Genomic DNA, 23830 nt, shown 5'->3' on the forward strand with positions numbered 1-23830 from the left:
AGTAAATATATAACGCAATTCTGCAGCTTAATCATCAGTTAAAATTAAGAAACAAAATGCCTCAGAATAGGACAAAGTTTCTTTCCTCTAAGATGATGATCAGATGATGAACTAACATCATCTATTTTATTTTTGCTCTGTCTTGTACCATGCTATGTTGGTCTTGTCTCAGGAAAGTACTATGGTGAATCTATACTTAGTTTACCAATGATCTAGAATCTTTATTTTTGATAAATTAAAACGTTTTAATTTCTGGTAGGAATCTGTTAATGTCAATGCTAAAACATGGACAATAAGGAAACCATCCTTCATTCTGCTGCCCTTCTCTGTTTTGTTTTTGAATGAATACATGAGATGTGGGAAATGAGAGAAAGGCAAAGAGAACAATATAATTCTTAATAATTATTAAATATTTTGTATTAATTATTAAATATTATTAAATAATTATTAATTGACACTATAATTAAGAATTTAGAAACTATAAGAATTTAAGAATAAGAATTAAATTCTATTAAGAATTTAAGAATCTATAAAGAATTTATAGATGTCAGGTAACTCCTCATGTATATTTATAATTTTGTAAGTAATATGGGAGACTGAAATGAAAGTGAGCACATTTTTATGTGCTCTGTAATGTACAATTTTGTTATTCCCTAGGGTCTTTTTTTTTTTTTTTTCCCCAAAAATGTCAAGAATTTCAGCAATTACTTGAAACTGCAAACATACTTTCGGTAAGATCCCATTATTAAAATACTTTCTATTATTGGTCAGACTCTGATTATAATAGATTTGATACTACCCATTATAGATTCTTATGTTATGGGATTACATGTATATACTAAATTACATAACCTGTTTGTTGATAAATATTTTAAACTAAGAGTTCTTGCAGGCATTTGTTTATTCAAGTTTGTGCATTGTGTATACAATGGCACAATTATTACATAATAATATATTATTATAATATATAATAACAAAGTTACTCCATATTATATTAATATAAACTTGATGCATAACTTCAGACACTGAAAGTTGAAAATAAGGGTCTTACAATGCCAATTATTGCAATTAGGATAAAATAAAATTAAATATCTCTGTATAGTAAGTACAATATAGTAAGAATTTAATTTTTAATATGGCTTTCCTTAATAGAGTATGGAAATCTATAGCTTAGCTTGTATTTTCAACCACAATCTTACATTTTTGGTCTTCTGAAGAGTTAACAGGTTTTGTTCTATCAGTACTGACTTTCGTAATTTCAGAGGATGTCAGCCTTCTCAGGGAAAAATAACAGAAAGTAGGTTTGCCCAACAAGTTCCAAGCTCTTAATCTTGTGAATATTAACAGGTAGACCCAGAGACAATAAGACCAAAAGATAACCCATCAATTATCTTAACCATGTGAATGTTCAGCTCAGGCCTCTCAATATTCTGGAATTACCTATCTTACACTAGGCATATACCAATGCTCGATAGCATGTTTAATAATATACAGCTCTTACACTTAGTAATGTATCTCTTTTCACAACTGTTTTTGACTTGTTTTTACTGACCTATATCTGTTATGTTTGGCCCAGCAGTTGTAATGAGCCTATGACATGAGCCTATGACTCTTTTCTGGTGAATGATGAACTACTGAAATAAAAATCCTTCAGGAGCTATAAAACATGAGCAAGAGTTATTTTAGGGCTTTCTTTTTTTTCTGTTCTTTAAAACTTACAGGGTTCTTTGTTTCTTTGTTAATGTATTCCCATTACAGCATAGGAATACAAGGACCAGATATGCGATAAACAGGTCATCACAACAACCAAAGCAAGTTCTGGTTAAACTGACAAAAGCTCTAAGCAGAGAGCTCAGTCATCTACAAACAACCTCAGTCAAAGTAATCCTCAAATGTTTTTTGATGTTCAGAAACAGATATGTTTCATTAATGCTTGCCATATATTAGAGCTGTCTGCGAATATCTAATTTCTCCTCAAGAAACCTTCCACTCTCCACTCTACATGGAAGTGTTCTCAATCGCAAGACATTTTATAGTCTCAAAGAAGACAACAGTATTCTTGCCTGACTTTCATCATTATAAATTCTCATGTCTCTCATGTGTGACTGTTCAGTTCCCAAACACCAGACTAATTAATTAATTTTATAACACATATTTGCTGTGAAATTCAGCAATTATGGCCCAATGTAGACAACAGATGAGGTCATGCAGATTACTACAGCAGCCTTAATCTATGCCTTGACCACAGAAATAAATGTGATTTTTACTTATGAAAATAATTTTCCTTTCAGTTTCTTTCCTGCCCTTCTAAATTTTAAATTAAAAGGAGAAGACAACAATTTATTAGAAGGACAGGGTTTGCCATCTGTATAGTACTCACAGTTAAATGGAAATTATAGGAGCTTTCTCTCACTGACCCTTTTATTTCCACTTATAGTAGACAAGTGAACCTCTATTAGGTCATGTTAATATATTTCCATAATTTCAGTCATGCAAATATATGTTTAAGTTATTCAATTAAGGGTAAGTATTCTTTTGCCTCTGTTTTGTCATTCGTGCATACATGCCCCATCATCTCCCAGCATTACAAAAAGTACAAGTAACAGGCAACTTAAAATGTGAAATACAAAATTTCATAAATACTTGAAACCTTATTTACAATTTCAGAATACTTTTTCCAGAAAAAAAAATGCCCATAAAGAGTCATAGGACATTTTCAGTTAACACTGATTTAACTTAGAGTAGAAACTATATCATCATATTATGCTTTTCCGTTAACATATTACTTTGCATTGTTTTAATAGTCAGATACAGCAGCATTAATTAAAATAAAGCACATATTTTCAAAAACTATCATAGCCAATATCTCCAATTTTCATAAAACGCAGTTTTGTTTTTCTTTTGTGCTGACAATTTGTTTTGCACTTACTTTTGTCTGAGATCCCTCCATGCCACAGTAAAAATGCAAGTGTAGAGTGGACAGATGATTATGATTTATACAACTTAGTTCAATACATGTAATAAGCAGCTTGTTTATTGCATATTTTCTTTTATTTTTATAATTAGCATACATTTGTCTAGTTATTACAGTAAAATTGTGGTTTAGATAGGAAATCAATAATGCCTTTTTAAGGTTAAGCTCAGTGAAATAAAGTGCTGAAATAGTCCCTGATGAAATTGCACCTCAGCTGAACTCAAAAAGGACAGCATTAAGAAGAGAGGATAATGTCATATCTGCAGTATTATAGATTGCAGTCAATCAATCAGATTTACTGTAATCGTTAAGGGTACGGTCCTTCTATTGTACTGAAAAAAAAAAATACCTTCAGGCCCAAAGGTAGAAGGATTGACACATTTAGTTTGGAGTTACCTAAGTCAAATTCTTTCCTAAAATGAGTGAAAGGCTCATGTGTCCTGCTAGAAGACACAGCTCAAAAGGACACACACATATACTCCAGGTAGAAATGGAGTATTGTGCAAAAGAGTAAGCCAGGAGGAGAGCTAATACTCTGCACTAAAAAAGCACAGAGGGAGCTATTGCTTTGGTGGAAATAAACACATACTTTTCTCTACATACATTCTGGGGTGTGATGCAGTGTGATCCACTGTGTGGTTCTCCACAGAATCACAGAAACAGAATGATTGAGATTGGGTAGTACCATCTAGTCCAGCTCCCTTGCTGAAAAAAAAAGGTCAACTATGGCAGGTTGCCTAGGACCATGTCCAGTTGGGTTTTCAATTCCTTCACAGATGGAGACTCCACAACCTCTCTGAGCAACCTGTTCTAGTGTGTTGCACAGGGAAAAAGAGTCTTCTTGTGTTGAAATAGGATTTCATGTGCTTTAATTTGTTCTCAGGTCTTCTTATCTCATTATTGGGCACCAGTGAGAAGACCCTGGACCTTCTCCCTCCCATTAGGTATTTATACCCACTGATGAGATCCCCTTCTCTTATCCATGCAGAACAGTTCCAGTTTTCTCAGCCTTGCCTCATATGAAAGACAATCCAGTTTCTTATACAAGACTGTGGCCCTGCACTGGATTCACTCCAATAAGCCTGTATCTTGCAGAGGAGAGCCCAGAACTGGACTGGTTCTTCACATCAAGGTAGTACATGAGCCAAAACAAACTCTCATTTGTCAAACCTCATCTCTCCATGGATCCTTTCCATTCTCTTCCTCCAAGTCACAGGGAATTCTAGAAATGGTTATAGTTCACTTTTCAATTATTTTCCTAATTTCTTTTTTATAAATACACTACGCTATATTTATTATTAATAACAATTGCATTTGTTGACATGGGAGACCAAAATATAGGTATATGTTGAGAACTTCTAAATAAAAGTTGTTTGATTTTTCTGAACAACTACAGATTTCAAGTGCCTAATAAACTTCTTAGAATGCTTTGAGGGTTAAAATATGATCTAGCTCTAAATAGATACAGATCACTGACAATAAAAAGTCAGGCACTTTAATAAATATTAAATATACCAAATAAACTTTACTTGGAAAACAATTTTTTTATCTAGTGAACATAAAAGTTAGTTCACTTACCACACGTATAATATTTGTATGAAAAAAAAAAATATCTGCTGTACATTGTAATGCTTTGGAATCATATTTATGTTGTCAAAAATGTAATAATCAAAAGATGGTTGGTGACATATTTTATCTGGATAATTTTTATATATAAGCAAAGAAAGTTCAGTTTGCACAGACAGCTTTCAAAAACATATATGTAAATTAATTCATTTATATCTCTACTATTCTTTAAAAAGTTACTCAGCTTCCTACCTTTCTCTAACAGAGGTCATAAAATTGCTTTTCATAACTTTTGACAGATTACTCAGAAATATAAAGTGAACAATTAATTCACCATAAAATTGAGTATTTGCTTTACTTAGTTGTTAAGAGGGTGTTAGTAAGGTGTTAAAAGCAATTGATGATATGAAAGACAGTAAAAGCTTATCGCTTAGAGAAATTTCAGCTGAATTGTTTTTACTACTTTGCCTCACTTTAGCTAGAAATCTCTGTGATGTTAGAGCTTTTGAAATTCCTGGGAGGGTTTTATCCCCAGGAAGAGCCTTATTTTCCATTTCAAAAAGAACTTAACCAATTCTTTGTTTTTACCCCTTTTGATATACATATACACATTTTTGTATGGTTTGTGGCATTAAAGAGCATTAAAAGCCAAATCTTGCAACTTAGAAACTGAATAAAATTGCACTTTTGAGACTACATCGACCATTATTGGTTTTGCTATTCCTTTGGTTTTGCAGACAAAACACAATGAAAAAAACTTACGTGATCAATGAGAATTTTTCATTGATTCACAACTTGCATCTACTCAACTATCGGATGTAATATGATATTTACTAGCTTTATTAAGACACATGGACAGAAAGTAACTTCTGGTAAGGACCAAAGCAAGAGAGACCAGACAAGAGCCTGGCAAACACACTTCTCACCTACCATATGAAAAGCAGAATCCTTCTTGAGCAGTGGCATTAAGGTCACACACTAGGGAGCTATAACCATCCTCTGATAATACTGGGGAAGCAGGCTATCCCTGTATTTTTCCCCTCTGTTTTGCCAAGCATTTGGAAAGTCCTTCTTTCCACTTCAGAATGAAACAATGGCCAAAATCTCAAACTACCTGTTATGATGTTTCTGCTATAAATGTTTACCTGATGATGGACAGCCAAGAAAAAAATATATTTTCTCAAAAGGAAACAGAATATATATATATATATATATATATATATCCTTGTTTTGGCTGGGATAGAGTTAATTTTCATCCTAGTAGCTGGTATGATGCTGTGTTTGGAATTTAGGATGAGAATAATGCTAATAACACAATAATGTTATAGTTGCTGCAGAGCAGTGCTTACTCTTTAGCTTCTCGTGCTGCCCTGCCAGGAGGAGGCTGGGGGTGCACCAGGAGCTGGGAGGGGACACAGCCAGAACAGCTGGCCTGAGGGATGTCCTACACCACGTGGCATCATGCTGAAAAATAAAACTCTGGGGATTTGCCCAGGGGGGCATCGGTCAGCAGGTGGTAAGCAATTGTGCATCACTTTCTTTGTATGTCATTTTATCATCATCATTAGTAGTAGTAGTTTGCCTTCACTGTCTGTCCTAATTAAACCGTCTTTATCTCAAACCATGGGCTTTCGCTTTTTTTTTTTTTCTTCCTGATTCTCTCCCCCATCCCACTGTGGGGGTGGTGGGAGTGAGCAAACAGCTATGTGGTGCTTAACGGCCTGTTGGGTTAAGCCACAACAAAAAGCAAAGTTCCGAGATTTAGGTTTTCTATTAGCACTGAATAAGAAATTCATCCTCTTGGATACATACCCCCAAACACAGAAAGGATTATACCTTCTGAAGGCCCTTCCCAGCTCAATAAGAAAGGCTCTACTTCTCTTTGTTACCCATGTTATCCATCGTCATGATATTCAGGCATCACTAAAGATAATTAAATATTTAACTAGTTAGCATCTGGGGCAATAGTTGGCAGCCTGGTTGGACAGTAGCTCCTGTGAGCAGCAGACAATCCGAGCAGAAAGAATTACTGTGATTATTTCTTAATAAGGTGGTTAAAATGGCTCTTAGCTAATCAATGAAAAAGACCTACTTAATAGCCCCTTGTTCCGAAACAACTGAATAATAGTTATGCAAGTAAGAGCTTTCAGACAAATTACAGAGACTTTCATATTTTACTATTAGTGAGAAATAACCATGCCACAATTATGTAAGTGAACCTGCAGAGAAAGGTGCAGGGAATTGCTAATTGCCCCATAAATACACAGATGAGTGTCAGCAGCTGTGCAGCATCCCAGTTGCCTGGATGGCTCAAGTTACTTAAATTAATAATAAAATTCTGTGCCAAAGTTCCAGCGTGTCAACACACTGATCAACGCACCCCTTTATTGTTGACTTGCTAATTGCCTTCCCTGGCTCTGTCTTTTATCTTTTGCAGCAATTTTAGGACTTATTTTCAAGAAGGGTGAAGAGAAGGAAAGAAACTTCCTTTGTTATTAAAATGCAATAGCTATTGAAAGACATTAGGTTTATAGTTAGACATCTGAATTAAATAGTTCTGCTTCTCAAATGATCAGTACGAATAGGAGTCTGGACTAGACACCATGTTAAAATTTAGGGTTGTTTACTTGTGCAAGTACTAAAAAAAAAATAAAAATACAGCATATTCAGCAATGCCTTAAGTTCAGATTCTTGCTGTCTAAAGGGACATTAAAAGGAGAGAGAACAAACAGTGACCAATCTGATTTTGAAGAACACTACAGAGTCTTTTAAAGTATTCACAACAAAACTACAAAACCATTTTTTTTTTCATTTTTTTTTCTTTTTTTAATTTTCTTTTAGAGTTGATGACCCTTTCATCTTTCAGCTTAAGGGAGGTAGCAAGTTTAACCTCCCAGTTTTGTTCTTCAAAAATTAAGCACTCCATCCCACAAAGTAGAATCATAGAATCATAGAATCATAGAATATCCTGAGTTGGAAGGGACCCATAAGGATCATCAAGTCCAACTCCTCGCAAACTTTTGGGTCTACCCAAAAGTTTAGACTATGTGACTAAGTGCACAGTCCAATCGCTTCTTAAATTCAGACAGGCTTGGTGCAGTGACTACTTCACTGGGGAGCCTGTTCCTGTGCGCAACCACCCTCTCGGTGAAGAACCTCCTCCTGATGTCTAGTCTAAACGTAGATCACCCACCTCTCCACTCCCCCTTGTGAGCAAAGGTTATTTTTCTCAAAGCAATGCCAAAAACAGTTATTACAAATTCTCCTATCAAGCTCTTTCAGATTTTTTTTTTATATACTCCTAGGAAATCAAGGCAAAACCCTCAGGTCTCTAATTTTCTTCAACTTATTTCAAAAATCAAATAATTCTCATTCATTCATATGATACCATATGTCTATTAAGTGGGACAAAGCTTTTATTACAACTATATTTAATTTGGTCTGTAGGCCAAAAATCTCAGGACAGTAGATTTTCATTTATTTTTTGTCATTTCATTGTGTGTGTGTGTATACATATACATGTATTTGTATGTATGCCTCATAAGAGAAATGAAAGTGTATTCCTTAGAGGCATATCTAACAGTGGTGCATTTGCAGAAAGGACATGAAAAATATTGACTGTTAAGTCTAACATAAATGAATCTATGCAATACTGTGTAAAAATCCTTTTCTATTCCAAATTTATATCAAGATTAACCATTTATGAAGAACAGGACTAGAGATAGAACTTCCTCAGGTTTACTTCCCTGAACAGGTTTCCCTTCCTGTACCAGATTCACTTCAAAAAAGACTCTTAACAATAGAATTGGTGTTCTACAGTGGAGAAAAAAATAAAAATGAAGTACTCACTTGGAGTATCTTCCATGTTCTAGAAACAGCAGTGGTCCAGTGCTTAGATGTGGAAACAAGATAATGAAGATTATTATTCCACTGAAAAAAACAATCAAATATAAATGATTATCCCCCAAAGTATAATACCCCCATATAAAACTCACACTCACTTTCTATTATTTTGACTCTGTGCCACTATCATTTATTTTGAAATGTAAAGCATTGCCTGTAGCACTTCCCTGTTCCATGTTTCATTTCTAAATTTTCCCTTGCCTAAACTGGGACTATAGATTTAATTTATGTCTGGAGAAAAATAAATGAATCCTAAGGTGGTCCAAAATTGTTTTAAGGTTTAAGGTAGCACATAAGGGTGGCACAAGGGGAGCAATGTGATGAAGATTTAAGATTGGAAAGACTAGATACATTTTAAACAGAGTTGATGCTAATACAGATTTTGCACACCTTCCTCCAAAGGAAGTTATCTGTGGAAGAAATAGTCTCTGCTTGCTGAATTCTTACATGGTACTCAAAAAGCGCAGCACAACTAAGAAGGCCAGACAACTTTAAAGCTCTTTGCTTCACCAGTTAACCTTTCTTTATCTCAGCCCACAAGGTTTCTCACTTTCTCCTCTTCTGATTCTGTCCTCTCTCGCAGCAAGGGAATGAGCGAGTGGCTGTGTGGTGCTTAGCTGCCTACCAGGGTCAACCCACAACATGGTTAGACGAGGAAACTGAAAGTATTGAAGATGAAAATCAAATTAGCAAGAATATTTATTTTATTCATACTACAAAGACCTTATGATCTATAATAATGTATCTGATTAATTTATACTTTGCTACAGGTTAGAGCATATCAGTTGTACCTGCTGGAAAAATGGCTTAGAAATAGTTCAGCTGGTTATTTTTGGATGGTAGAAAATATTGTAATACAACCAGACCTGAACTTAGTGATATGAATGAAAACAACTTAGAGATATTTCAAGCAGCATGATCAAAGACAATTTGCAAAAAGTAAATCTATAAGTCAGTCTGGGGAATCATGCACATCTCCCTCTAGTCACAAATCCCAAGAGCTATTTACGACTTTTCTTACATTAAATACTGTAATAGTTTGACAACCCGGCATTATATTATGCATAACAGCATCAAATGCAGCAGTCTTCTGCTTCAGGACACAAAATTTGTATCTCCTCCACATACATTAGATTTTTCTTCATTTTATCAACTAAATCTAAAGATTCAATTCTCCCTGGAATTAATTTTCATTCTGAAAATTCTAGTTGAATTTCTATATATCCCAGAAGAACCCAGGTAACTGAAAAAAGTCATAGCTATAAACAAAATGATATGGAACCCTAGTGTTGGTAATGTTTATTGCTATATTTTCCTAAAAACTATTACTTTTTTCTAAACAATTGGCATTATTTGAAGCTTATACATTACTCTAACTAGACAAAGTACTTACCAGAAAACAAACAAACAAACGAATGCAGCAACAACAGATAAAATGGTCATTTAACTTCTAAGGATGCGTAATTAATTCAAGCTTTATAAGGTATACATGGAACTGCATAAACTATCTTTCTTCTCTGACGTCTAACAAAATATATTATTTCCTTTTCGTTTGTAGAAAATAGAAGCAAAGAGGCAAAATATTGAAACTGAATTTTATGTAAAATATTATTATTATCAAATTAAGAAGCATTATAAGGTGGAAAGCTCTCTCTTTTTGACTTGATAGATCTGAAATATCAAACATTTTTGTTGTTGTTGTTGAAAAGTAAATAAGACTGACAATTTATATGAAAAGTTTCCTGTCAGAAATAGTATTATTTTTTTTGTCGTTGTTAAACCAAGACAAACCACATAAAATTAATGAAAAATAATTTTGGAAACAAGATTAGGAACTATTTTAAAAACACTCTTCCACTTCTTAATTTTCCAAATAAAAGTTGTTTTTCGAACTTAAAATACCTTATAAAAAAAACCTTTAAATTTTCTAAAGGGATTACTCCCCTTTCAGGACTATCAGCTTTTTAGAGCTAGTCTAATTTGTTATCAGGAACTTGTATAAAGCAAGATCTGTTTCTAAAGGGCAAAGGGATTTTTAAAGAGATGAGGAAAAAAAAAAAAAGTGTACTGCAATAAAGCCTTATGGGGTAAGGTATTTTGCAAGAACAGTATAATGCTATGTTATGCAAGAATTTTCTTCCATTCTCTTTTAGTAGTAGAAGCTTAATAGCAAACCGTTATGAACAAAGTACCACCAAAACTAAGAACACATCATGACTTTTGCAAAACATAATAAAGCAAAATGCACCAGCAGCCTCGTATCCTGGAGTCACTGCTATCATTAATTAAATTGAGTACAGTCCAGTTGTAGCTATCAGTTTTGTAAGCTAAAAGCAAAAGAGGAAGAGAGAAGATTCCAAGGTGCTATCCAACAAAATGAATGCAGAAAGTAGATTAAAGTCAGTTTCAATATAGAAAATAAAGCAGAAGTTTGTCCAGATGGTTTAACATGTCATATTAGCAGAGAGGTAAAATTTAAGTCCCCATGGTGGGCAACAGACTTAAGAGTTGGAGATGCCAGGATTTCAGCCCCTACATGCATAAAAGATTCAGCAGCAGAGTTATGTGAGAGTTATACAGGCTAAAGCATTGCTGGAAGGTAGCAGGCAAAGCAAGGATTTGGAGGGAAAGATTTTGGAGTCTGCCCATACTTATGTTCACATGATTGAATACTGTAACACAGCAACTCTAAATATTTTCTCTCCATAAAATGACAGTTTAATTTTACAAAATCAGCATAATTTTCATGTACCAAATGCTGAGTTGTGACACTAAACACTCATTTGCATGAATTTCCATCATGCTGTCAACACAAAGTTTCTTGGCAAAGACATATACTTGCACCTGCTGTAGCTATGGAGGCTGGCCGACCAACCTCACCAGGCCTGTAAGCTTAGCTTTGCTTTCTCTATCCACTTTTGTAATGTGTCCTCCTCTCGTGTTTACCTATTACATACAGTGATAGAAAACCCTTGCTTTGAGTCAAAGGCTGCTATGTCAATGAAAAATTTTGTCTAACAGCATCACTGCCACTCAAAACTTGGCACTTCTGATTTAATTAGAAGAAAAAAAAAAGTATTTAAATGACTTTAAACTCAATTTGCAGACACTTTAAAGGCCAATATGCCTATTGTTATAATTTTGTAATTGTTCCTTACAATGAGGTGATGCAGTCAAGTTTCAAACATTAACTGAGTTAACAGACACACTGCCACTTCTGTCAAAAGAAAACCTACAGTTTAGAAGATCCCATTATAGCCCTTAACTTTATTCAGTTAACCATTATCTACTTGTAGAGACGGAGTCTCTTAAAATAAGGATATGGCTTCTGGTTTTAGATTCATATATTTTACATGGGAATGGATAAAACAGACTATTGTAGAACAAATTAATTAGCATAGCATAGGGATGAGTTTGATCCTAAACTTTTTTGTTGTTGTTGTTGTTATTTATGGACCCAAATAGATGACCAAATAATTGTGGTGGCTGAGTCTTGCTTTTATTTTTAAAATGAAAAATAAATAAACCACATAAATAATAACATCACTGTGAGAAGGTTTAGCAGTTCAGGGTTGTATAAATCAGAGATCCCTTAGTACGTTCTGCTCTTGGCCTGTTTCAGATTCCAGGAACTGGAGCTTGGCAGGGTATTTGCATGTTGTCTTTGTTCAACAGAGAAAGACAGGATTCCTCAGTACCGTCTGGGATGAAGAGAATGCTTGCTTACACTGCAGTTGCTTACAGTCCACTTATTCTCATTGTAACAGTAGAGCAGATTTAACATGTTGAATAGAAATCACTTAAATATGTTCTTCCCCTACTTCAGTTTCTCTTATCTAATTGTCTCTAAAGTTAAAACTGTAATTTGACATTATTATATTGAGACGACTCCTTTTTTGCTGCCTACATAGACATGTGCGAGTACTTACTCATATCTTCAAGTACTCATATATAAACATTTTACCAATTTAATATAAAATAATTATTGCTTTGTAATACTGTTGATACTCTGGATCATTTAAGTCAGTCAGAAAAGTATTAAAAAGTAATTTTTTCACGATGTGTCATCCATGCTTTATCTCATTCTAAGCACATCCTCTGGCATCTGTATGCCTACTGGGATTCAGAAATCTGCTGTAAGATCACTTAGCTACAAAAAAAAAGACTCAGTTATAAACAGTCTGCCACTGAGCTGACAGCAGACTTTTCATCAGTCACAATTCTCTCTACCTCTATCTCCAGCTTTCTTAGAAGTGAAAATTTGACTATTTAATGGGTTGTGCAAGAACAAGCTGTGTATTAATATTCTGAGACTCTGTAAGAAATTGCCAGTTCTTTCCCTTATGAGGAGAGGTGCCTGCAGTTATCATATTTCACTCCAGAGAGAGCTGGTCTGAGAGGGCTGACCTTATGCCTCCTTCTGATTCCATGAGCTTAAAGGACACTTAAATGACACTTGCCCATTAATAACCATAAAAAGATGGGCTGTTGGGGCACTGACTTGGATGAAGAACAAGATTAGAGATGGTTACAGAGTTCCATATGAGTTACTAGCAGTTAGCCTGATGTAAACACGACTAATGGATAATGGAATTAGTTTGGCTGAGCAGAAAACACTCAGAAGAGCCTGAGACTTCTCTTCCATCGTGAAATATTTCAGAGGAGAGCGAAGGGTAGGGAAAGTCTTGTATGTCACTCTGAGAGCTTAGGTGGGTTACGACACTGCTTGAAACAGAATCCTTGTAAGGAGGCAGATGTGCCTTTTATCTTTCCACAGGCATTCTGGAGATCAGAAAACAAACAAACAAAAAAAAACAACATTGGGAATGGGACAAACTAATAGATAATGTTTCTGAGCTCAGATCACTTTCACAGTGTCCCACTTTGTTCAGTAAATTTATTTCGGTAAAATACTGTGTATACGTATTATAGATTTTTTTTTTCTCTGAGATTTTTCAGTTGTTATTAAATTTGTAGCCACTTAAAAGGCAACTTTTTGCTTTGTTTTGCTTTTTTTTTTTTTTTTTTTTTTTTTTTAACAGCATTTAACTCAGTGAACAGCAAACAAATCCAACACGATTGTTAAGTGGACACTAAGCAGACTGCCTTTAGGATCTGGCAAACTTGCCCACCGAAGTCCAAAAGGGATTTCTCCTGACCAATCACCAATCAGACATTAAAAGATTAAAGATCCTGGATTTCAGCTGCACAGAAAGACATCCAAATAAGCTTCAAGGAAAAATAAGGTGTTCTTACAGATTTTTATTCATGTAACTGACAAAAAAATCTGTATAGGCCTATTAAAGTAGCTAAAAATATGCCAGTGGAAAGTGTAGCATTCACACAGCAACAACAGCAACAACAGAAAGAAAAAAGAGTTGTGGTCTGCAACGCTATCTTCCCATCTCTTTTTTTGGGAGCAGAGAAGGAGGATGGACAAATATCAGGAAAAAAAAAAAAAGTGTAGGAAGGACTGGGTACTAGTAAAAAATCTTACTTTCTTTTGCATCCACATAAATCATTAAGTCAGTTGTTTCTAATTCATCTGTCTGAGTTTATTAGCTCCCCTCTATTTTGCTGAAGTCAATCAGGAAAAAGAAAAAAGGATAAGAGAGGGGGAAAAAATGTGAAAATGACACTCAAAAAAACCTAACAGATAATTTCCCACTTTTCTTTCTGCTTTTGTCAGACACATTTTATAGCAGTGATATGAATGACAAAACAAATCTTTTCGATCATAGGGTCTGGAGACATTTTAAAATTGTGTTTCAGAAGAAGAAAAAGTAGTATGAAAAATAAAAAGAAAAAAACTATCAGTATATAACAATTTCACCTAAAGTGAACTCTTCAACCAAGTGTCTGAAAAATGAAAAATTTGAGATTATTATTCTTGTACCAGAAAGACTGAAAAATATTATACACACCTACTACTTTAAATTTACAACATTTAATCAAGAATTTAGGACAAATTTGCTTCAAGGATGTGCATTATCTGTGCATTATCTGATGTGCAAGTGCATTATCTGTGAAGTTTAGAAATCTCCTACAGCTCTTTCTTCTACATATGGTCACTGCCAATAAAATATTCTAGGACATCCAGTACATCTTCTCCCCAGAACAGCAATAAAACATGATGGGATTGGATTATACAATGCCCTGGATAAACAGTATTAAGTTCCTTCAGTGGTTAAGGACCATTTTTCCTGATTGTGCTTTTTTTTTCTGCCCATTTCTCTGCTCATTCATTTACAAAATTAAAGAATCACAGAATGATTGAATATCGCATGTTGGAAGGGAACCACAAGGATCATCAAGTCCACCTCCTGGCACCACACAGGTCACTCACAGACTAAAACATGAATCTGAGAGCAATGCCCAAATGCTTCTGAACTCCAGCAATCTTGACCACTTCCCAGCAATCCATGACCACTTCCCAGGGGAGCCTGTTCCAGTGCCCAACCATCCTCTTAGTGAAGAACCTTTTCCTAATACCTAGCTTGAACCTCCTCTGTCACAGCTTCATGTCATTCCCTCAGGTCCCATCGCTGTCACCAGAGAGCAGAGATCAGCACCTGCCCCTCCACTCCCCTGAATAAACCAAGTGGCTTCTGCTGCTCCTCATACATCTTGTCCTCTAGACCATCTTCGTAGCCCTCCTCTGGACACTCTCTCATGGTTTTGTCCTTCTTATATTGTGGTGCTCCAAACTGCACCTCACCTTGAGGTGAGGCCACACCAGGCAGAGCAGAGCGAGACAATCACTTTCCTCAACTGGCTAGCTACGCTGTGCCTGACACACCCCAGGACATGGCTGGCCCTTGGGGCTGCCAGGGCACATTGCTGTTTCACATTTAACTTGCTGTCAACCAAAACCCCCAGATCCTTTTCTGCAAGGCTTCTCTCCAGCCTCTCATCCCCCAGTCTCTACTGCCAGCGTTGACCCTTCCCAGGTGCAGCAGCCAGTGGTACTTGCTCTTGTTAAACTTCATATGGTTGTTGATTTCCCAGCTCTCTAATTTGTCAAGATCTCTCTGCAAAGCCTTTCTATCCTTGAGCTCCTCCCAATCTAGAGTCATTTGTAAACTTACTTAATATACCTTCAAGTCTTGCATCCAAGCTGTTTATGAAAACATCAAAGAGAACTGGCCCTAAAATGGAGCCCTGAGGAACCCCACCAGTGACCGGCTGCCAGCCCGATGTAACCCCATTTTCTATAACCCTTTGAGCCTGACCCATCAGCCAATAGTTCACCCATTATATTATGTATTTGTTTGGCTGTATGCTGGACATTTTGCAAGAAACAGAATCAAAAGCTTTGATGAAATGCAAAAAGATTACATCAACTGGCTTCCCTTGGTCAACTAGATGTGTAACCTTGTCATAAATGGAAATTAAGTTCATTAAACAGGACTTGTGAGCCCATGTTGGCCATGACCAAATGCAGTGACTGCATTGTATTTTGTATGTTTTTGAATAACTCAGAGAATATTCTTCTCCAAAATTTTGCCAAGCACTGAATTGCGACTGACAGGCCTGTAATTACTGGGGTCATCGTCCTTGCTCTTCTTGAAATTTGGGACGTTTACCAGCTTGCAGTCCTCTGGGACCTCTCCAGATTCCTAAAACAGTTGAAAAATAATTGAGAGAGTTCTCACGATGATGTGAGTCAGCTGAGTATCCTGGGATGAATCCCACCAGGCCCCATAGGCTTATATGCATCCAGCTGGAGCAGCAAATCCTTCACAAGTTCAAGGTTGGCTGGGAATTTATCATTCCTGCACTCACGGTCTTCCAACCTGGGGCTCCAGGAGTCCCAAGACCCATTGTTGGTACTGAAGATAAAGGTGCAGAAGGCATTAAATGCTCTGCTTTGTCTATGTCCCTACTTGTGAGATGACCATCTTCATCAAGTAGCAGGCCAATATTACCTCTGGTCCTCTTTTTGCTTTAAAAAGCCCTTTTTATTTTCCCCCAAAGCACTGACCAGTTTCAACTCTAACTGAACTTTGGCTGCAAGAATATTTTCCCTACAGTGGTGAACAACATTTCTGTAATCTTTTCATGTCACCCAACTTCGTTTCCAGTAGTCATACACTTTCTGCCTAAGCTCTGGAAGATCCTGTAGATGAAGCTCTAGAAGATTCTACCAAATCATTTCTCAGTTCAGATGCTGAAACACTGGAAAACATCTTTTCCAAGCACTGGGGTCAACTAGGGTAAAGAAAAGTATAAATGGGAGGAGAGAAAAAATGTTAAATTACTCATTTTTCAAAATCTGTAAATCAGAAGGCAACTAAAAATGCATATGTTCATGCTACCATCTTTTGAATGTACAAAAAATAATAATACATAACAAAATTTTTCTGCTAGATTTTCAATTGAATAAAGAAGAATGGCTAAGACTTCATTCTGTTTTGCATTGGTGGATTATGTAGGTAGCATTTTTTCATGTTCCACATATGTAAGTAATAAAGCTTTCCTTTCTTTGTGGTATAATGCCCTTTTATGGCTTTCCTGAAAAACAGGTTCATAATATTACTGTTTATGTTTTTGGCAGGGGTTCCGTTATAAGGGACACAGAGAGTCTGTGTCTACCACACAACACAATTACTATGCACCTTCTGAAAACACTGACAGGAGTGAAATTCTACAGTAAGCTTTACAGCTACAATGTTAATAGGTACCTTAGTACTGTTTTCATCAGGGAACTTCACAGGAAAAAGAATCTGGCACAACATGATAACTGTAATGCAGGCATATCAAGAAAATATACAAGAAAACAAAAATTGTTTCAAAGTTGATTTTTTTCCCTGTTTGTAAAGACACAAACAAAACAAAAACTTTTTGTTTGTTTGTTTGTTTTTAAAAAACAAATGACTAATATAAAGAAAAGATAAATGAAAGAGATTTAATGACCATTAATGACCATACTGGTATGATCATTTACAGACTAGTTTGATAGTGACACTGTGAAGGACTGTTCATTTATATGTCTATAAATATATCACATTAGTAAATGTTCCAGAGAGCAAAATATATCACTTTCTATGCACTAATGAATATAATATCTTGACAGATCCTCGAAGAATATGAATAGTAGCAGGTATGCTTCATAAAGAGAGAATCTAAGACAGAGAGAAGTCATCTGAAAAGATCTATCAGTGCAAGCAACAGAATACACCAGAGCCAGGATGAGACCTAAGGCCAAACCTATATCTTCAACATTTACTTGTTTTTTTTCTCAGTTTTAAATGATAGATTAAAAAATAATAATAATATATATATTTTTTTTAAAGTTCATATCTAAAAGGCATCATATAGCATTTTTAGCATTTTTTAAAACTGCATCCTGAGAATACAAAATGAGATTCATGGTTGACAGTGTTACTTAAAAACTACGTGACCTGGAGCAGTAAGTGTTTTCCTCAGCCTCTGAGATTTCACTTCTAAGATCATCTTTTCGATGCCTTCATGTAGCAGCAAGTCAAACGCACAGAGCATGCAATGTGCGATTTGTTTTATGATCTACCATGCATGTAACCTTGAAATATCCACACTTTATCAAAAAGAAACCATCCAAAACACTAGCAATATATTTAATACCTCAGTGCATAAACCAATGAAATTAAGATTTTGGCAAAGAAAACCCATTCAGGAGTAAAAAAAAGAGAAAAAAAAAAAAAAAAGCTAGACTTAATTTCAGTTTTTCAGACTTACTACAATCAGTGGAAAATACACAGACTTATTTGTTGAATTATAGAATATGAGTACTGTAGAATTTGTAGATTTGTAAATAGTGGCTATACTAAATTATGTATCATGTTCAAAGCCAGGTTACTCTGCTTAGAGAAGAGTAAGCTACTTGATTATTCAGGTGCAGTATGTTATGGATACTATTGAACTTTTCTCCCACATACAGCAAGTGGATGACTATCCTCTATAAAACCTCTGTTTGCAACAACTACAATTTAATAGCATTGTGTGTAATTCTCCTATATCACTGCTTTTGTTTAATGTATGCTACTCCTTTTTATCCTAGAAAACCTTGCTGAAATGCACAGCTATTTTCAAGATGAATAGGTTATATTTGTTTAGAAGTACTTAATCATGATTATATGCAATTATTATGAACTAGATTTCTATCCTTGGATCAAAAATTGGTTTTCTTATTCAAATCACAAAATATCTACACATTGAAGGTATGTAAGGTGATCTGTCTATTTTAACTACTGATAAAATAAGTTACTAGCAAGAGTATACAGGTGAAAGAACAAATGAATGGTTTATAGGCATCAATGTAAACTTCTTATACCAGAAGTTCACAACTGATAAAAACTTCAGAAAGACCAAAAAAAAAACCTGACTTAAGATGAAACATGTTTGTTCCATGGTTCTGTTACACAATAATCTCTCCTTATTAAACAGAACATACTGGATACTTTTAACCCTGATGAAAGTGAATGTTCCCTTCCAATTTCTGTTTGTTCCCACCCCAGTTTCCTCCTTAGGAAACTCAGAGCATGTCTGACCCTTCATCACTTCCCACCTTCCCTCCCAATCTATGGAGCAAAATATTTCTTTCTTCTTTAACAAAATAATCCAAACAAAACTGTTTTCCCAATGACCAAAGTTGCTTATGTCATGCCACTGCAGAAAGACTGAAACCAGTGGTTCCCTAAAATATAGGCGAATTATTTTTTTCTGATCTGTAGATAATAAGTACCCATTTTCTCATAGAGGTAATAACACACATTACAAAAGACCATAGTGGGACTCTGACTAACTTAGGTGGGAATTTTTATTTTTTTTTCAATCCAAAATTCTACTAAACTTTAAAAGCATCACATATCTTCATCAACTATTTTACTACATCTATTTTCTTCAAACATGTTTGAAGAAAAACAAATGGATTGAGAGAATCTCAGTTTCCCTAAGGCACACGAATAGACAGTAACGTTGCATAGGAACCAAAGCTCACCAATGAGCAGGAATGTATTACGTCTTTCTCATTCCAAACCCTATGATATTACTATTTTTCCTCCTCTGTAGTTACAGGTTCTCCTTTTATATAATCAAAGATCATTTAAGAAGTGATCACAAACAGACACAACATGTTTTAAAATTTAGTCTATCCACACTTTTCTCTACCCTCCCAGTTTTCAATTGTCCATATCACCAAAGAGGAGATTGTATTAATCTTAGCAGAGTAACTCTTGTGCTCACATCTGAGATCAAAGGCTTAGATGGGATGGGAACAAATGGCCAGAATTTGATTTCAGCTCTCCTGACCTATAACTTAAGCCACTGCATGAATTACCTTCTGGAACTCTGAAAAAGAAAACCAATTCTTTAGATATTTCTCATTCTTAAAACCCACACTGGGTTTGTAGAAGATCAGAAAACTCTCACATGTTCATATAAAACCTATTCATCCACACCACCCGCCCCAGAATTATGTGTTAATGATTTAACTTAAAATGATAAATGTATATTTGTCAAGTTTTCTGCTTTAAAGTATTTTTGCATGATGTGGTTGTTTCATTTATAAAATATAAATATGTAAAATGCTATATTATACTTCACAATTCAAATCACAACTAATGCATTTAAAGCCTGTTTCATCCTAGAGGAATCATAAGTGGTCTTCAACAAGATACAAATGTCTGCTTTTGACAGCTGATCAAGAAGAAACAAAAATGTGTTAATGAAGTTTTCTGTATGGCACGTGCTACATGACTGAAAAATTGAAACTGTTGTGAAACTGATTTCAACCAATGTCTTATAAAATATATACGCCTCTTCCCTGTAGGACAGTAATTTCTACAAGCACTACTGACACATTTATTAATTAACTCACTGATTGTTTTTGGTAACCAGAATACAATATTATAGCAGTTTAAAGAATTGCTATTTTTAAGAACTGCACTGTTACTAAAATAAGGATTTTTTTTTTTCATAATACATGTAATGTTCACAATTCAGAGAAAGACCTCCACTGACTATGAATGTCTATCTGCGTCATCAATCACTTAAACTTAGTTGCATCACACTTCACGGGGACCACTGCAGCTCATGTACTTACTCTATAGCATAGGTGCTTACCAGGGAGACTCTCCATTACTTCCAGAAGATTCTGCCTCTTTTTACCCAAGTGGTATCAACACTCCAAAAATCACTTCTGCTTTAATATTTGTATTTTCACATTCCTTAACTTAAATTTTAGAACAAACAGAACAAACCCCAAAACAGTGGGTAAATGGTGTGATGGATAAACCAGGTAGTTTGTAGAAGAACAGACACAAACCCTATTTACCTTGCAAAAAGGACATGCTTCCTGAGAATCTTCAACATTCATACACACTTCCCAGTACTGCATTACATGACAGTGTGTTACAAGCTACCATGAGTAACTGGAAAACCTTTCTGGCTCTTCTGATCTTTATTGTGCCAGTTAATCACATGCAGTGCCAGTTAATCTATGCAAATGAGAATGGGATTTGCTATATTATCTTCTGGATTCTCCAAACACTGTGTTGCAGAGAGAAGGTTTAGGTTCATCTTGTCCTTTGTTCATAATTTCTTAGTGGTAAGACAACACATTTCAAATATACCTTAACTGAATCCAGATAAAATGCAACTGACAGCCCATTTCTCCCCAAGCTTTCAAAATAATCTTTTTGTTTGTTTGTTTGTTTTGTTTTGTTTTGTTTTTCTCTGCACAAAAGAAAGACTTAATCTATTCAGCTAAGGTTAAATCGGAATGTTCTTCCTCTCCCTCTCAAATGCAGATAGAGCTGCTATGGTCTTGCAGGGAAGATGGCAGTAAGAGATTCATAATCTTTTCCTTACTTTATACCTCAGACAGCTCTCTCAGAGAGAACAACCTCTTCTTTACTGCCTCCATCAAAAATCATCATTCTTGGTGAAATGTTACAGATATGCTACAGATATGTTCCCCCCCTCGAGCCTCCCAAAGCATCCAGGCAGATTCCGTCTCTCTCCTGCAAAATTGCTATATTTTCTACTTATGCAGGAAATCAGCTGTGTTTTTTGAATGAAATAAGTATTTTTCTGCTTCCTTGGATATGCATTTCTTATATCCTATGCTTGACTGACCAGTTAACAACTTCCTATTCAATCAGAAAGAAATTTCATCCTCTCTGTTCCTTTGGAAGACCACAGTTATATTTCACTATGATATACAATCAATAAACACTACTAATTTTATATCTTCTCTATTCTGTATTAACAAACGTATCTGACAAATGTTTTAAGTTATACAGCTATGCATAACTTTGTCATTAATATTGTTTTTTAAGATAAAAGATGGCAGTAATTCTTAGGTGACTGATCTTCAACTTCTTTTTCTAAGCCACTGTCAACTTCTTCAACTCAACCTACCTTTTACCTCTATGATAATAAGCAGAGATGGATCTTTCACCTTCATTAGTGCACATTGAAGATCACTGTCATTTCATTTCTTGTGTGAATTATGTGGATTACTGACTGCCATGTAAGCCTACTGTCAATTTTTATTTTTTTACACAAGACCTTCAGAACTTTGCTATATAAAATCTTGAATTCAAATGTCAAAATCATCTTGTCATTCCTGTATTACTACGTGGAAAAGATCATTGCAACACATAGGAGTGAGAGAGTGTTTTTTTTTTGTTTGTTTGTTTGTTTGTTTTAATTTCAGATGGAGAAGGTGGTGATTAAAATCCTACATTTTGAGCATTACTTTTCTTGTCTGTCTTTCAAAGGCAGTTTTGTTTAATGTATTCGTAGCTAACTGGGCATGCCCAGCAAAGACAGACAATAAATTAAGGTCACATTATCATAAAATGTAACTAACTAGCCTTTTTTTATTATTATTATTTTCATTTTTTTTTTTTAAATTAGGAGTCAGCTAGCTATACTCTTTCCATTACCAACAGGAGACACAGCCCAACAAATGTATTACATCTTTCCTCATATTGCTCATGCTGTCCTAGAATGTGATTATTTCAGTTTTATTGGCAATCTGTCATCTTTGCTAATTCTGTATCCGACAGTACAGGACAGTAGCTGAAAAATATGCATTACTCCTTCCTTGCAAGTTGCTGATTTTCTTTTTAAACCTCTGCTAGTCTGCTCATGAAAGGGATAAAGAAAAAAAATAATGTATGTTGTCTTTACTACCATATTTCAGAATTATTCTTTCATATTCTGAATGTAAGTGAAAAAGTCTCCAAAATGTTGTCAGGAAGTGCGTTTTTTGTTGTTGTTGTTGCTTGTTTTTTTTACTAATTTAAGATACTATTCCTTTGGAAGCAAGGAACCTTACAATTGCTGAGTAAGAGGTATTGTTTGGTTTACTAACCACCAGTTTAGGCTCTGTAATCCATAGCTTTTTCAGTGACTATGCAAAAATTTTTCACAACTTATTTGATTTCCTTATACATCTGAGGTTGACATAAATTGGTCAAATATTTTTTTTTCCTAATTCAAATAATCCTTATGTACTTCTGTGATAATGTTTTTCTTCAACAACAGTCAGAAGTCTGCTATCTTTGTACAAAACAATCAGTAGTAACAGCACTGTATGGGGTAAGAATATAAAGTCCCAGTCTATGACTATATCCTGCAGTGTCTCATGTCAGTTGCTGCTGGACTGCACTGTGCTGGACAGGTCAGTAATCAAGCTCCTGTCTTTGCTCCAAGAGCACCTAAAATGTCATTAAGAGTGGTCTCTAGGATTTATGAAAAATCTCACATGTTCCCTTCCCTTCCCTTCGCTTCCCATCCCTTCCCCTTCCCTCCTCCCCTCCCCTCCTCCCCTCCCCTGGAGCAAGAGGTAGGAAATTTTGAAATCCAATCTGGTCACTCTGGTCATATATTTAATAAGTCTAGGTAGTGTCTCAAAGTGTCTTGCTTATTCTTTTGTATCTCTTCCATATATTTATTGGTTCATTTTAATTGGTTACAGTCCTTCTCAATTCCCTCAGCCTTGTAGTCATTTATCTCAGGATGGAACTAAACATGAGGTTCAGGTTATTCAGCAGTACAGTAGATGTAGTACATCAGACTGATGCATGGACAGTAAAAGCAACTTCAACTGAGATTGTTTTTCTACCTCAGAAGACTGTAGCAAGATAGCCTAGGCTGCTAATGCTACCTTTAGTATATTGTGATGCAGAAGTTACAAAAATTCAAATAATTTATTGTTAGTAGATTGTAATTTTCATTCTGCTTTAAATTTCTAGTGAAGACTACTAGTCTCAGGTCAGGTACAAATGGAAGACAACACAGATTTCCACATGGCTCCTTTTTTATCTCATGTCCCTGTGCTAAGAATTTACATTGTGTTTTTTGAGCAGTATCATAACACAGCATCTCTCTAAAACT

General features: G+C 35.2%; 1 protein-coding gene across 9 annotated transcripts in view; it reads right to left on the reverse strand.

Moving 5' to 3' along the window:
• The window catches only part of LOC118163294 (cadherin-12), a 570217-nt gene that overhangs the window by 171174 nt on the left and 375213 nt on the right, over window positions 1-23830 (reverse strand). Inside the window, exon 1 of one of the 9 annotated variants that reach the window (XM_035319827.1) lies at window positions 8390-8437. The exons of 7 other annotated variants lie outside the window; for them this stretch is intronic. The gene's annotated coding sequence lies outside the window, so the exon portion shown is untranslated. Of the gene's footprint in view, window positions 1-2929; window positions 2997-8389; window positions 8438-23830 lie in introns of those variants that run through there. One more of the 9 variants, XM_035319832.1, reaches the window with a different exon arrangement.

Source organism: Oxyura jamaicensis, chromosome 2 (genome assembly GCF_011077185.1).
Source record: "Oxyura jamaicensis isolate SHBP4307 breed ruddy duck chromosome 2, BPBGC_Ojam_1.0, whole genome shotgun sequence".
Classification (NCBI taxonomy): domain Eukaryota; kingdom Metazoa; phylum Chordata; class Aves; order Anseriformes; family Anatidae; genus Oxyura; species Oxyura jamaicensis.